Source organism: Alligator sinensis, unplaced genomic scaffold (assembly GCF_000455745.1).
Source record: "Alligator sinensis unplaced genomic scaffold, ASM45574v1 scaffold227_1, whole genome shotgun sequence".
NCBI classification, from domain to species: Eukaryota; Metazoa; Chordata; order Crocodylia; family Alligatoridae; genus Alligator; species Alligator sinensis.
The window spans coordinates 3,019,939-3,026,568 of record NW_005841966.1 but is presented as its reverse complement, the minus strand read 5'-3'; positions in this window follow the sequence as shown (position 1 = coordinate 3,026,568).

Genomic DNA, 6,630 nt, shown 5'->3' with positions numbered 1-6,630 from the left:
CTTTCCCTTTTGACCATATTTATAATTCATGCAAGAGTCTGTTGCAGTGTACAAGCCCTTGTTTCCCCTTTTATGTACATGCATGCTGCTTATGTAGCCCTAGGCAATGGAAGTTCATGTCCCTGTACCTTTTCTTTAATTCTTCTGTAGCTTCTACCAACTCCATCCTCAAATGGGTTCCTTTTTTTACTTGGAACTGAATGGACAATGCCTCTTTGTTTACTCATAGATACTTTTTAATTTTATGATATTACTAGGCAAAAAGAAGACAGCTCTCTATTCATTCCAATAGAGAACAGAGTAACATGAATCTTCAGCTCAAGCTTTGGAAAATGTATTCCACTTGAGACCTTACATTGAAAAAAAAAAAGTAAAATACAAGGAAGTCCTCTTGCCATAAACCCAGAGATTGGACTGTTCTCTTCTAACAAAAGATCTCCCGCTTTAACTTAAGAGTATATTTTGATTCAAAGCTAACAGGCTATGAGCACTGACTAAAATACCAGATAAGTCTTATAGATATTGGTCCTCAGTCTTACAACTGTTGGTCATTAACTTCAACTCTAATTACTGATTTATATTGGTGAAAGCAATAGTAAGGTCAAAAAGGCTTTATTCTAAAATGTGTAGGCCAGATCTATTCTTAAAGATTTTGCTGGGATAACTGTAGCCTTAATGAGATGAACATTTTAAAACAATCAACTTATGTACAAAACAACCAAAACTTAGACTGTTTCTGTAGAATGTTTTTGGCTTTTTCTAGTCTCTTTATGTACTAAATAAAAAAAAATTACTGAATGTTACCTTATGACATTTTTTGTCCCCACACATTTTAAGTCAAGGTCTAAATATTTGCTGACTCTGACACAACTCTTTCTTCGTGAATCTTTATTTCTTGAAAGCTATGGTCGTTAAATCACTTCACATGATATACCATATAGCAGCTCCCATTGTGCAATCTACTTGATTAAACTTCATAAAATCCCCTTGAGATATGTAGCCTGATTTTAGAGATGAATAAATAGAAGCCCTTCAGGGGTAAAATAGCTGTCCTTGCTGCACAGTGAATTGGTGACAAAGCCAGGATTAAAACCTACAGGTCTTGACATTCAGACACTTGTGCCAACTAGACAAAATTATAAAAACAGTATAGAAACTGAACTAAAAATATTACATCAGATCAGCATTCACAAGGAAAAGAAAAATCAATCTGAAAGAGACCAATAGCACTACCATTGACTGGTTGATTTATAGTGAACAAACTGAGCCAGAGACTTGTGGCAATTTGTTTAGTGAATGAGTTTATCAGATAAATCAATCCATTTTGTCATCTCTTTACTATTACTGGTAGTGTCAACCCAAGCAACCCTTGGGAACTCATTAGATGAGGATGAATATCTGCCTTCAGAATTGGCCCACTAATCTTTCCCAAATTTTGAGCCCTGCTTATTAGCATGTGATTTCTTATAATTTGATTTGGTTTCCTTTGGAATTTGAACAAATAATTGCATCTCTTGCCAGTAGCAATATTATTTTAAACTTAAAGGCATAAGAAACCCAACCAAGTGGAAGTTCTGAGTCCTTTGGATTAATGTCAATCTTACTTTTCTAGTAATGGATCTTTAAAGTCATTGTGTGGCTGTTTAGCAGGAAACACCACATAATCAGGCTTAAGGAAATCATATATTTATTTTTTGCAATACTGGCCTTAAATAATTATCTATTCCTCAGGCAAAAGAAGTTTGGCACAAATAATTCATTTGTTTTGGTTAATAAAATGCTTGAAGTTTTAGCTTTCTTGGGTCTTCTAAACTATCCCAAAACATACCTGGTCTTCGGCATATACTATTTTTGCAATGTTCCCACAGAAGATGCCATAGAACTAGCTAGTTTCAACTGATCTTCTAGCCAGGACTCCAATCATGCATAGCCCTGGCTTTGCTCTTTCAGAATCTGCGAACTGGAAAAAAGAATGAAAAACTTATGTAAAAAAAGCAAGGTTGTAGAAATATGTTCAAAATCCATATTTTCATATAAAATCTATTGAAGACAGTGCCCATTATCCAAATCCAAGAGTGAAACAAACTGGTGCAAAGGAAAAATATAACATACCCATATTGGTTTATATATTTCGTTCTCTTGGAAGGTGAAAGCTAATTTTAATATATTTCTGTGCATCTCTCAGAACCTGATTTTCAAGCCTGGCCTGGAATTCAGCTTGTCTTAATTCACCCACAGTTTTACAAGTGCAAATAAGTGAGGTCACAATCAGAGGATCAATTCATATCATTTAGGGGTATGACTTACTGCTTGAATTCACCCAGAGGTGGTCAGCCATTCGAGTGATGTTAATTATGGCAGCAAGTTGCTAGTTCAGAAAATGTAGGGCGCAAGAAGAAAAATTGACTGGTAAAAGTCTTTCTATTTCCTTCCAAGATGAGCTTTCAAAAATGAAAGATAAACAGGTCCTTCCGCTCAAGAAGGATATTCCTGTGGCGAGACAACTAGATAGGAACCTGTTGCTTTGCACTTTGTGCAATCATTCATACCAGCCTAAAATTATTACAAAGAAGGTATGAACTACTACTAATAGAACTGTGTTATTTCATAGCTACTGTGTGTGAAATACAGCCACAGCTACAAAGGACTTTACCAGGTAGCAGGCAATACAGAATCAGGCTCCACAATTTGCCCTTTCACCATATTCCGTGTGTTCTTCAGGGACTCATAAGTTTTCCAGAACTTGTGGAACTTGACCCCTGGGCTAGCTTTGCATTTATTGATTTTCAGTTACAAAATGCTTGTGTACATTTTCAATAAAGGTACAGTTGATTTATAATTGGCAGAGCATTGCTGTTTGTAGATATCTGAGTGCGAATGTTCCAGTGCTGATGAAACTGTGTAAAATTTAGTAATTTCAGTTTGGTTCATGCAAACCTGTGTTGTTTGTTACATGGCTTGTGTGACTATCCCCCATTTTTTAGACTACACTTGTTTATCAAAAAGAAATTACTATACTGCATTTGTATTTAATTAGTGAGCATGTGGTATACATCACACACTGTGTCTGATCTGTTGAAAGTATAATTTGGTATGGCCCTAATTAGAGAACTTGACTTCAGGCTATAGTAGCTCATACTTCTTGTTCTAAAGAACCCTGGTTCAATCCCTAATGCTGATTTAGATTACTCCAGTTCCACACAGGTTGGTAACCATTGGGCAATTATGGCATCATGCTTGCTGAAAACAACTTTGGCACTGAGCCACCATGTTTATTTCTGATCATCTAACAGATGTATTTTCTCCTTTGCCAGGCCGAAACTCTGTGTTCCTCCCCTGTACCTATCCAAGATCTGAGATGTACTACATAAGTAGTTCATTTTGTTCCAAAATTATTCTTGTTGTTTTTGCAGAAAATATAAGGGCAAAAGAGTATTGTCCCAGGGGAGCCGGGGTTACAGGAGGACCCCAGGCCAAAGCAAAAGAAAGCCCCCACTTACCTTCTGTAGGGTCTGAAAGGCATGGGGAAACGCGCACAGTGAAACCACCCATGCGGTTCGTCAACCGCGCTTATATTCAGCTGGGGCCACGTGACGTCAACTGGAGACGCCACCCAGAGGAGATAAAAAGCTGCCCCGAGGGCACAGGAAGGTGGTAGGTGAGCGGAGCCTCGAGGGGAAAGCCCACACCCCAAGGGACGCAGCTGCTGCGTTGGGCAGCGTGGGAAGCCGGGGGCGGAGCCTGGAGAGGCACCGACAGTGAAGCCGGCAGCAGAGTCGACAACAAAGCCAGTGGAGGCATTGGCAGAGAAGCCAGCAGCGGCGTCGCCAGCGGAGCCGGTGGAGGCGTCGGCAGCAGAGCCGGCAGAGGCACTGGCAGCAGCACCGGCAGCGAGGCTAACGGAGGAAGAGGCAGCAAAGCCAGTTACAGAACCGGCGGAGGCATCGACGGGCAAGCTGACGGAGGCATCAACTGGTGAGCCGGCAGGGAAGCCCCAGAGAGGAGGTAACAAGGGCGTGGCCGATGGGAACCCCAACGGGGATCGCTGCAGAATGCTGCAGAAGACCCCAAGCAGGGATGGATCAAGCGGCAGACGGGCCCCACTACATCCCAAGGATAATTGACCGGGACTCCATACCCGAGTGGGTCAAGCAACCGGGGCTGGGGCACCTAGGCACAGGGGACCTATGGGGCCCATAAGTTAAGGGCATTCTTCATGGCCTCCTGATCCACTGGTTGCATCACTTTGGCTGTCACGGTGGTGGGGATTGCACACTACGTCACAGGGTGGTTGGGATAGGGCACTAGGGATGCGGGTTAGTCGGATCCAGGTCCAAGGGCCTCGAAGTCTTCACGTCGAGCTGCGACCTGGGGGCACTGAGACTTGTGGCTGGAGGGCCACAGGAAGAAGCTGGGTGGAGCCAGGGACGCCAAAGGGCCAGAAGACCTGCGACCCAAGGTGGCGAGTGGCTGGGGTGTAGGGGAGGTCGGAGCCCTGTGAGTGCCCGCCGAGATTCGTGACGACCCTGGAGGCTGTCTCAAAGGGGAACCCCTCCACTGAGGTACCATTCAAAGTCATGGCAGGGGAGTTAAGGGGATCCCCTGATGTCAGCCAGGGTAGTCTTTGGGGTCCACTCACAAGCCCAGGACAGGCTTGATCAATAGTCCGGGCTAAGGCCGCATGAGAGCACCTGGTAGAGCAGAGGCGGGCACAAGTATCTTTTCCCAATACTTCTCTATTTCCTTGAACACCACACACAGGTTAGGCTACTAATTTGTGGTGAAAGCATTCAGTCCCATATCAATACCAGGCAACTGTTTTATGCTATTTTGAGAGTGAGAATTTCAATTGCACATGAGGCTGCTTCCACTACTGATCTTTCTATTCAACACCTGCTTGAAATTTTTACAGTTAATTAACATCTCTCCTTGTGAGCTTTTGCTGAGGACAGGAAGAGATAAGTGGTTTGCTTATGGTCGGTGGCAGTGTTGACTGGTGTTGACTGGTCTTTGTGTTGGCTTTTTGGCTCTAAGTGATCTTCTCAGTTTCTCTGCATTCTCAATCCTTATTGGTTCAGTTCTTGTTTGGTTTCCTTGTTCAGACATCTCTACGTCATTTTTCAAATCTCCTCTGTCATTTCATGTTGCTTTGATGTTATATCTGTTTCATTCGGTGAATCTTGTGATGCTGCTTCTTTTCTCTCCATTACAACTTGCAAGTGTCGTCTATTCCTTCTGAACACCTGTCCTTCCAGTGTGACTACTTTATAGAATCTGTCTGGGAGCTACTTGATGGGAAACTAGTGCTTTTTGTTTCCACGTTTGTCCATCTGAAATAAGTACCATATCTTTGTTGTACAGTTGTGGTAACTCCCTGGAACCACTGTCATAGTACCATTTTTGTTTGATTTGGTCAATTTTTAAAAATGTTTTCATGACTTGCTTTTCATTATGATGAGCACCATCTACAAGATTTGGCAGCCTGGTTTTGAGTTTTCTGTTAAACAGCATTTCTGCTGTGGACAATGCATGTTTCATGAGTGTTGCCCTGTAATTTAAGAAGGGCAGGTAAACATCAGTGTGTGAATCTATAGCTTTCTTTCAACAATTTCTTCACTATTTGTACTCCATTTTCCACCAGACCATTGGATTGTAGGTATTTTGGACTTGAAGTGTTGTGACAGAATTCAAACTTGTTTGCAAACCCTTTAAAATCAAGGCAGTTGAATTGAAGTCTGTTGCCTGTTCTCCCAATTTGTGGAATCCCATGTATAGCAAAAATTGATTTGATGTGAGTTATGACATGGTTTGCTGTTGCACTTTCAAGCAATGCAATTTCATGATAGTGAGAATAATAATCCAGTACTAATACATATTTTTTCCCACATACATGAATAAGTCAATGCCCACTTGATAGCATGGAGCTATGGGCTCCTCCATGACCATCACAGGCTCTTTTCTTTGTATTGATCTGTGCTTTAGACATGTTGTACAATACTATACAGCATCTTCTATGTCATTATTTATGTTGGGCCAATATAGAGCACCCCTTGCTCTCCTTTTGCATTTTTCAATACCTAGATGCCCTTCATGTATTCTGTTTACCATGTCTTTCTTTAGCACTGGAGAAACAACAAATTGTGAGGTGTTGAACAAATTCTATCCAGTACTGACAGCTCTTCCTTGAACTGAGAGTAGGCGCTAAATCGGGGGTGGACAAAATATAGCCTGCGGGCTTAATCTGGCCTGCCAGGCTATTCTATCTGGACCACGGGGCCCCTAAAAAATTTAGAAAATGTATACTTATCTGCTCCTGGCTACCTGTCAAAGATGATAGGAGCCAGGGGCAGTAGGGCTCAAGGGAAGCCATCAGGACTCACCAGCAAGGCCAGCCTGGCCCTGCCCCACCACAGCCCCCTGCCACCCCTGCCACTCCGCAACTGGAAATCTCTACCTGCTGCAGCTTTCACCGATTCCCTGCATGCTGCTGGCTGCTCCAGCACCATGTGGCCCTCAGCTGCTTCACCAGACCGTGGGACCACGGAGCCACATGGGCACCCCAGGGCCAGGAGTGGGAGGGTGTGTATGTGCATATGTGCATATGTGTGTGTGTGTGTGTGTGTGTGTGTG